Below are 11,270 nucleotides of genomic sequence, written 5' to 3' on the forward strand. Positions count from 1 at the left end.
TATTTTATTTTTTTATTTATTTATATTCATTTGTTTTTTATTTTTCTATTTATTTAGTCTTTCTTATTCATTTTAATTTATTTTATTTATTTATTCAATTACCTATTTATATTTTCATGCAATATTTGTTTTTTTACTTATTTATTATTTATTCATTATTTATATTTTTATTTATTAATTTTTTGTGATTTATTTTTATTTGTTTTTATTAATTTTTATTTATTTTTATTTATTTATTTTTATTTAATTATTTTTATTTATCTATATTATTTATTTTTTTCTCGTTTTTATTTATTTCTTTATTTTTAGTTATTTTTTATTTATATTTATATTCATTTATTTATTAAATTTTATTTTTATTTTCATTGTTTTTTTATTTATTAAATTTTTTTATTTATTTCTATTTATTTATTTATTTATTTACATTTATTTTTTATTTATATTTTTATTATTTATTTTCATTTATTTATTTTTATTTATTTGTCTTTATTAATCTTAGTTATTTTTATTTATTTTTTATTATTTTATTTTCATTTATTTTTATTAATTATTCATTTATGTCTGCTGTTATTTATTTATATATATTTACTTATTTATTTCATATGTATTTATCTATTTTTACTTGCTTTAATTATTTATTTATTTATTTTTCATTAAAAATATATATTATTTTTTCCTAATTTTTAAAATGTTTTTATTTATTTAATTTATTAATTAATTTTTTGTTCATTTATTTATTATTTTTTCTGAATTTTGTTTTGTTTTTCCTTTATGTCTTTTTTTTATTTATTTATTTATTTAATTTTTATTTATTATTTATTTTTCTTTATTTCATTCTTCTTTATTATTTTTATTGATTTTTTACTTATTGTTTATTATTTTTTTTATTTTTTTATTTCTTTTATTTATTTTTTTATGTTTTTTTATTTAATTTTGATTTTTATTTATTTCGTATTTATTTTTATTTCTTTTATTTTATTTATTTATTTCTTTATTAATTTTTATCTATTTTTATTTACTTTTTTATTTTATTTATTTTTTTATTTTTTTATTATTTATTTATTTATTTATTTTCATTTATTTTATGTGTTATTTTTATTTATTTCATTTATATTTATTTATTTATTTTAATTAATTTATTTTTTTTTTATTATTATTTTTATTTATCTATTTCTATTTTTATATATTTTATATTTTAATTTTTATATCTTTATTAGCATATATTTATTCATTTTTATGAATTTTATTTATTTTTTATTTATTTCTTTTTATTTATCTTATTTATCTTTTATATACTCTTATTTTTTTATTTATTTATTTGGATTTATATTTATTTCTTAATTTATTTATATATTATTTATTTTTTTATATTTTTATTTACTTATTTATTTATTTTAGTTTTTCATTATTTTTTGTTTTATATTTGTTTTTCTTTTATTTCTATATTATTTATTTTTTGTAATCCTATGAGAGAGAGAGAGAGAGAGAGAGAGAGAGAGAGAGAGAGAGAGAGAGAGAGAGAGAGAGAGAAATGCAGGGTAAGTGAGCGCCGGGGTTGAGCCAGCAGTCCTTCCTGCTCGGTCATCAGCAGGGCTGCCATTAGGGGGAAGACGGGCTTGCAGTAATAGGTAAGCACCGTCGCTACTTCATTTCTGGTAAAATATACATATTTGAAATATATATATACATAATATATATATATATATATATATATATATATATATATATATATATATATATATATATATATATATATATATATATATATATATATATATATATATATAGATGTTACTGTTCACAATCTACTGAAATAAAAGAATTACCCTATGAAATTCATAATTTTAAGCTTCCCAAAAGTGTATAATCAAGGTTTCGATTTGACGCCCGGTACCTTCATTGCTAATATTGTTAATATCATCCCTTCCTCCTATGCACACACACACACACACACACACACACACACACACACACACACACACACACACACACACACACATATATATATATATATATATATATATATATATATATATATATATATATATATATATATATATATATATCATATAAAATTATTCGAAAACATTTATTCGAAAAACAGCTATTCGAATGGAAAACAGTTATTCGAAAGAAAGTTATTCGAAAGAACAATTATACGAAATGATAAGTATTCGAAATGTTGTTTGAACCTTACTCTAATAAGCAATTGTTCAAATAGGCAAATAACTGTTTGAATGTTTGTTTGAACGTTATCCGATTTTCTTAGTTCAAATGTTTGTTTGAACGTTATCCGATTTTCTTAGTGGTAATAAACGTCGTGAAGGACATCAAGCACCAAGGACTTCATTTCTTCGGAATACTGCAGCCCTTCAGTGATGGCCGAATACATTTCAAGTGAAAAAGGCAAGCCTATGCTTAAAATCGATGGTTTCCTATTCGTGAAAGACAAGCAAGTTGGTAACAAGATATATTGGAAGTGCAGTAAGTTCGCATCGTATTGCAAAAGCCGAACAATTACCAATGATGGTGAAGTGATTAAAGTTCCTCGTGAACATAGCCATTCCGGTGATGCTGTCAATACAGAAGTGCGCAGTTTTATGACAAAGTGAAAAGTGATGCGAAAGAAAGCCGTGATTCTCCTCAGTATGTCATTTCTGCAGCTGCATCGCAATTAAGTGAAAGTGCCGCACAAGCTTTACCACAAATAAGCTCTATAAAAAGAACTATTCACAACGTAAGACAAAAAGAAAGAGCAGGCTTAGCTAATCCAATTCATAGACGGGAAATTGTTTTAACAACTGACCAAACTAAAACTCATAAAGGGGAGCAGTTTTTGCTATATGATTCCGGCCATTACGATGATAGAATGCTTATATTTGCAACTCAGAATAATTTGAGTCTACTTGAGAAGAGTGCAAATTTACAAGTGGACGGAACATTTAAAACTGTTATTTCAATTATTATGCTGTGAAGAATAATTACACCATTCCTGTGGTCTACGCCTTACTTCCAGATAAAAGGGCTGAAACTTATAGAAGATTATTTGCTCAAAGTAAGTCTATGGTTCCAAATTTACAAGTTTCAACCATAACTTCAGACTTTGAACTTGCAGCTATAACTGCCGTTAAAGAAGAATTCAGCACAGCTTCTCATTATGGATGCCTTTTCCACTTAGGCCAGTGCCTGTATCGAAAGATATGTGATTGTGGTCTGAAAGTGAGATACGATACAGATTCCGAATTTGCTTTAAAAATTCGAATGCTGTTAGCCCTAGTCTTTGTCCCCGTTGACAAAGTTACTGAATCATTTGAAGCTTTACTAGATTCAGATATATATCCTCAAGATGTAAATCCTATTTTAGATTATTTTGAAGATTCATGGATTGGTCGTCCTTCAAGACGTCATCGACGTAGTCCTATGTTTGAAATAAGTATGTGGTCTTGTTTTGAGAGAGTCAATACTGATTTGCCTAGGACTAACAACGCACCTGAAGGATGTCACAGAGCTTTTTTACAGCAAATGTCATCTCATCATCCAACAATATGGAAGTTCCTAGATGCTTTAAAAAGAGAGCAGGGTTTACAAGAAATTCACATTGCAAAAGTAAGAGCAGGAAGCACAAATATGAAGAGTTCCAAGAAAGATCGTGGCTTGAATGAAAGGAAAAAAAAGTTAGTGGCAACTTTTGAAGAGTACTCAGTATTAGAGTATTTGCGCGCTGTAGCGCATAACTTGCATTTATAAGTAAATCTGTTTTATCATGAATCTATTTTAATAGTTTTAGTAATAACATTCATACTTAAAAGATTTCATCCTTTTTGGTATTTTTACACATTTGTTTAAATAAAGAATCTTATTACATTTCGAATAATTACCATTTCGTATAATTGTCCTTTCGACTAACTTTCTTTTGAAAAATTTTCCATTCGAATAATTGTTTTTCGAATAACTGTTTTCGAATAATTGCTTTCGATTAATTGTTTTCGAACAATGTTCACATAATCATATATATATATATATATATATATATATATATATATATATATATATATATATATATATATATATATATATATATATATATATATATATATATATATAAGCCCTTTGTTGGCCAAGTTGGTTGAGCTTCAGACCGTCATTCGATGGGCCGGAGTTCGATTCCGCCGCCGGCTGATGAAGAGTTAGAGGAATTTATTTCTGGTGATAGAAATTCATTTCTCGCTATAATGTGGTTCGGATTCCACAATAAGCTGTAGGTCCCGTTGCTAAGTAACCAATTGGTTCTTAGCCACGTAAAATAAGTGTAATCCTTCGGGCCAGCCCTAGGAGAGCTGTTAATCAGCTCAGTGGTCTGGTAAAACTAAGCTATACTTACTTACATATATATATATATATATATATATATATATATATATATATATATATATATATATATATATATATATATATATATATATATATATATATATATATATATATATATATATATATATGACTTTTTTTATCACATCACCGTGATTCATATTCAGTCAGTAAGCTACAAACGTCCTTTAATATCCAATTCGCTCTACCTCGGAAATAATATATTTTCATATATGTTACCGAAGGGGAATTTTTTAGTTGATAATAAATTCGTCATCTCGTGGGCTCGAACCAGCGAAGACAAGAACTCAGGACTACAGTGGACGCATTTTAATGAATCACGGTGATGTGATAAAAAAGTCATATATTTATATATATATATATATATATATATATATATATATATATATATATATATATATATATATATATATATATATATATATATATATATATATATATATATATATATATATATATATATATATATATATATATATATATATATATATATATATATATATATATATATATATATATATATGTGTGTGTGTGTGTGTGTGTGTGTGTGTGTGTGTGTGTGTGTGTGTGTGTGTGTGTGTGTTTGTGTGTTAGTATGTATGTGCATTACAGTAATGCTGCAGGACGAGGGTTTCACGAAATCCCTGAAATTTTCAAGGAATTCAGAAACCACCAATTCAATTAGGGACATTTGATCCCCGAGGGGCTAGAACTAAACATGGCGAAACAGTGCAGATGAATCACTGTTTTGCCTTGTCTAGTATTAGCCCCTCGGGGCCCAAATGTCCCTAAGTGAATTGGTGATTTCACGAATTCCTTGAAAATTTCAGGGTTTCGTGAAATCCCTAGTTTCACAGTGCTACTGTAACGCACGCGTGTGCGCAAAACACACACACACACACACACACACACATATATATATATATATATATATATATATATATATATATATATATATATATATATATATATATATATATATATATATATATATATATATATATATATATACATACATATATATATTCTTGCATATTATTTTGTGTCCCTTTAGCCTGTTAGGTAGGGAATAAAAATTAACAAAAAATTGTCTCTCGGTCTGACGTCAGCTCTGAGTAGGAGTAGTGGCGGAAAAAGACGCCATGGCACCTTTGAACTTAGGTAGGCCTAAAAAAAACACCCCCATTGCCTGATTTTTGGGGGAACAAGTACCCCACCTTAGCCCCCATAATCGTATGATTTGTGGGGGTGTCAGGTAGCCGTTAGGGAATTGTTAATTTAACAAGGGCAAATGTGGGATAAAGGGGGCTACTGTTTTGAACCGTAGGAACTTAGCTATAAGGTCTCTTATTGTGTGAACCTATTACTGGTTTTAGGAATTGCTTTCAGATCAGACCTATGTCTCTGTTGCTTGCCTCAAAAATACCCCAAGACGCCGAGCCTTTCTCTGGGCAAGACTATGCCGTCAGACGCTTCGCTGCAGCCAGAGGAAGCACACTAAAAGTGCCTCATCTGTTTCTCTTCATACTGGCAGGACTGCAATCGCCAGAGTATCCAGATCTGCTGCAAGAGCTCTGAAATGAACAGGTTGAAGTACATCTATGAATGCAACCTCCCTGCCAGTTTCTGTTTCTTCCCGTGAATTTTTCTCTATTTTCCGAATTTCCAACTTCCATTCTCCTAAACAAAGCTCCCTTTGTTAAAGCAAACCTACCAACAAAGCAGCCCATGATCCGCCCCCATGACTTGTCTTAAGCTCAAATTAAATCCATTTTGTGACCAGAATTAGATTATTTCCACCATAGTGTTAACCAAGGGCTAATTAATTCTGATTGATCAATTCCTCCATGGTGTAGATTTAAGGTTCTTGCGAGAGAAACTCTTTGTTTGAATGCTAACCAGGAATTCTCTTCCAGAAATCCTGCTATTCTGGTCGATCCCAGCCTTGTGAATCAATTCCGCTTAGAAGTACTGCCATTTGAGATAGCAAGACCGTCCTAATACACAGTCCTGGGGCACTAACCAGTCCCCCCTCCCCCTTTGTGCACAAGCGCCTGATCTTTGCAACTCTTTTAACCAGTATTAGCCGTGTCCTCTTCAGACAGTTGCGATTCATTCTCTATCATTGCACATTGCATGTGCTTGCAAGCTGCTCAGTCGGTTATTTTCAGTTTCATTTAGTGATTGCTTCATTTCTAAATAAATTCATTAATGTAATTAGTGATCATTTCCCATGGCGACCTGACCCTTCCATGCAGGCGAGTTACTGATGATTAAGTTAAGTCACACCTACCTTCCATCCATTTTATTACATTGTGGGTGCTCTCTGTTGGCCCTTGAAGGCAGTCTCTGATAAAAAAAATCCTTTCACATTCCTCCAACAGTTCCCAGAATGTAAATATATATGTATATATATATATATATATATATATATATATATATATATATATATATATATATATATATATATATATATATATATATATATATATATATATATATATATATATATATATATATATATATATATATATATATATATATATATATATATATATATATATATATATATATATATATATATATATATATATATATATATATATATATATATATATATATATATGTCATCTGATGCGTACCAAGTACCTGGTTATTAAACAACTAATCTGATAATTCAAAAATTTACCTCATTCCAGCCAGATACCTGAACTCCCATAACAATAGGAATTACGACTGAGTACTTATTAATCACCTGAAAAATCAAACTAATTTTACCAAAATATGTGTGAGGTATCGACAATTAAACAAGAAATATTCTAGAATAAAAGGGCATCATTCCATCACAAAGTTTTAACTATTTCTCTGGTCTTAACTCACTTTAGCGAAGCTAGAAGAACAAAACATGTTTATCACTTTACCTTATGCACACACAATTAATTCTATTCACTGGTGGTCAATAAATGAAACACTGTATTTCTAAAAATATTAAATACAAAAATTTATTTTTAAATTCAAATCTTATAATTACAATTCACAGTCTGAAAAATTTATTATTACTGGAAAATAACACAAAACTCAATTAATTCTTGAATTAAATTATGAAGCAAAACTAATTCACAAAAACATTAATTTATCAGGAATTTAAATTAATCAAGAAAAATTTAAACTGTAAAGAATTACTCAAGATCTGAAAAGAAAATCTTAATAAATGAAAAATTAAATGAAGTATGCAATGTTAAATTACCAGGAAATATTTAAAATGCTATGTAAATAAATGTTACATCACAAACATAAAAAATAATGTGAAAATATGAAGAGATTGCAGACAAGAAAACACACAAAAATGCACATAAGATTTATCAATAATAATTTCACTACGGCAAAATTTCCTTAACTTATTATACCATGGTATTAATACGTAAAATTCACGTTACCTTACACAAACTTGTGAAAACCTCTGTAAAATCCCTTTTGCAGCTGCGCTAATTTCACTAAACACACTTTTTTACCAGGCACCATTACAAATTAAATAACTTTTCTAAATTCAGGTCTCAAAAGTTAATGCTAATATCAGTGACCACAAATATACCAGATTAAAAGTAATCTCTTTTTAAGAATGAGAGAGAGAGAGAGAGAGAGAGAGAGAGAGAGAGAGAGAGAGAGAGAGAGAGAGAGAGGGAACCAAACTGATCGGTCTCGGAAATCAAAACGAAACAGCTTTCAGAATTCCAGTAGCACGTGAAACAATTACATGACGTCATTAAGGTATTTTGGTTCCGAGATACAAAAGAAAAGCTCTAGAAGCAGGGAGGTGACGTCATTCCAGCAAAACGTTTTGAATGCAATTGGGACATGTTACTCTTTCTCTCAAAGGGGCGTACATGATCAGAGCCATGTATTTAACATTGTGAAATCACTCGTATTCTTTTCGTACGGGACGAATCTTTTACAGAAATCTTTACACGATCGAAACATACTGCAATCGGCTAATTATGATTGATGTGTTTTATAAACAAGACGAAAAACTGAGTTGATTTCCTGAACGAATCGGCAATTGTTATTTCAACCTGCCATAACGTTAACCCAAAACAAAGCGTTCTCTCTTATCTCAACTGATGACAATTGAAATGAAATAAGTCTTCGCTGAACACACTTGTTCATATACTACGCTTTTATCAAGAAAGATATTATTTATTCTAAACTATGTTATTAATTCATCTAAAGCATTAATTCTTTTGATATCTGTTATGATATTTCAATAATTATTATTATTACACATAATACATGATAAATAAAAGAGTAAATATTTCAGAATTATAGGAGCATATATGTATTACAAGGCAGCATCATGAATATATATATATATATATATATATATATATATATATATATATATATATATATATATATATATATATATATATATATATATATATATATATAAGGGATATATATATATAGCAGGAGCAATGAAGGTACTGGGCGTCGAATCGAAATCTTGATTCTACATTCTTAGGAAGCTTAAATTTATGAATTTCTTAGTGTAATTCTTTTATTTCAGTAGATTGCGAACAGTAACATCTGTCTCTCGTGAACATTTTTCTATTTTTCTTTATTTTCAGCAATGATATCCTTTTCCTTCTCATACTATTGTTTTTACATAAGGAATATTTTATTTGTCTATATCCTTCACTTTCTTTTACCTTTCAAACATTCTCTGGAACTAACTCGTATTTCGCTAAATCTCATCGGAAATTTGATAATGACGATAAAATGACACTTGGGAAATGTTCTAGTCTACCTCAACAGATGTCCTTATGTTTATTGCGCCAACAAATAAACTAATATTAATTGTAGATATTTGAGACTAAGTTTCTTTTGGCATCGAGTGGTTTTGTTCACGCCTGTCAGTAACGAGAAGCATCAATTTGAGATGTTTTCTCTTACCTCCTGATTTCCAGTCAGCCACTGACATATCCATCTATATTTATTAATTTTAAAGAGTTCTTATTAGGCTAAACAAAAATAAAACAAATTAGTTGACAATATTATTTTTTTTATTTCTCCTCTTCTGAGCAAAAGTACACAGTTACTGACAACATCACAGTTTGAAATATTAATAAATGGTTTCTTTAGTTTTTCTTCAGTCCCTAGAAAACGCCACAATAAAACACAATACGGAACATTACTGCTGAACGCCCGAAGTGCCATGAAACACTTGTCAATATTCTTGTTATAAAACTCAGGAACAATGATAAACATAATTGTTTGAAACTGCTGGTTCTGTTTATTCATTTTCATAATGACCAGAAATAAAATTATCATAAAAAAATACTAGAAATATTTACAAATGGTTTGAATTATCATATGAAAAGTCTGAAAAATGTAACTGAGATAAAGGTTTAATACTGATCCGTTCTTTGGATGGAATAGTTGAATTTATGCAGTTCACACGGAGCAGAAAAACGTCGAGAGTTTACTTTTGACATTTATCATAAACTACTCAACTACTTTGCCTCTCGGTCTTCCGAACTACGGAGAAATTTAGTAATGAGGATATTAAAAATACAATAGATAACTCTTATGAAAAAAATGGTTATCAAAAAATTATTTGATATTTAACAGATTTTTAATTATTCATATGATGAACACTCCCCTTTAAGATGAAACAAAAATATTAATACAGTCATGGTATAATACATAAAAATTACTGAGAGTAAAATTATTTATCGTTTATAGGCTAGTCTTTAGTCGAAGACAACATAGTAAAAAAAAAACAAATATCAGGGTTATGTATAAAAATGTAAGAAAATAAAATACTACCAATGGTCAAACCCGAAATGAAAACAAAAAAATCTCTCTCCATGATAGAGATCTATGAAGAATCACCATAAGATTCATATCTGAACTCATAGCAATCATGATCATTTATCCCTGGTGATTGTCAATTGCTCTTCGGCAACACGTTTTGATTGCTTTCAATTCCCTTCAGGAATGACAACGGATCTACAGACATGAAACTATTTTCTTTTGTCAACAATTGCAATTTAAAATCAACATTAGTAGAAAAATAATAAAAGGAATGGCAGGAGGAAAATTAAAACATAAACAAAATGTACATTAGTAGAAAATATATAATAATATATATATATAGGAGGAAAATTAAATACATAAACAAAATATATATATATATATATATATATATATATATATATATATATATATATATATATATATATATATATATATATATATATATATATATATATATATATATATATATATATATATATATATATATATATATATATATATATATATATATATATATATATATATATATATATATATGCAGATTTCGTTGAATTCAATGGCTATTTGGTTGTTGATCAGCTTTTTATTAGTTTCAAAATACTTTCTAAATCTTCTACATTCTTCAAAGTGCAGTTGATGGATAAAGAAACGAAGATTAACTCTTTGTTCCATTTACTGAGAACACAACACCACAGCTGTTCCGTTACTTGTCGTGACCTCTTCAAAGTGTACGACATTTTCTTTGCGTGCTCGTGTTTTATTACATGGTGCGGACGGAATTGCAGCGTCCAAAAACATTAACAATAAATACACTTGAATACAATACAATACAATCAAATTAACGTACAAAAGTGATTTTAACGGAATTTAAGTTGTACAAAAATAATACATCACAAAAAGATTTATAATAACCAAAATATTTTTTTAGATGAACTATAATGGAAACAAAAACCACGTGCGCTAGTTGTTTGGTAACAAACGAAAATTTAAATAGGGGTGAGGGATACGGATTACGGGGAAAGGATAAAGGGTAAGGGGTAAGAGAGAGAGAGAGAGAGAGAGAG

The sequence above is a fragment of the Macrobrachium rosenbergii genome, chromosome 43 (assembly GCF_040412425.1).
Source record: "Macrobrachium rosenbergii isolate ZJJX-2024 chromosome 43, ASM4041242v1, whole genome shotgun sequence".
In the NCBI taxonomy this organism is placed as follows: domain Eukaryota; kingdom Metazoa; phylum Arthropoda; class Malacostraca; order Decapoda; family Palaemonidae; genus Macrobrachium; species Macrobrachium rosenbergii.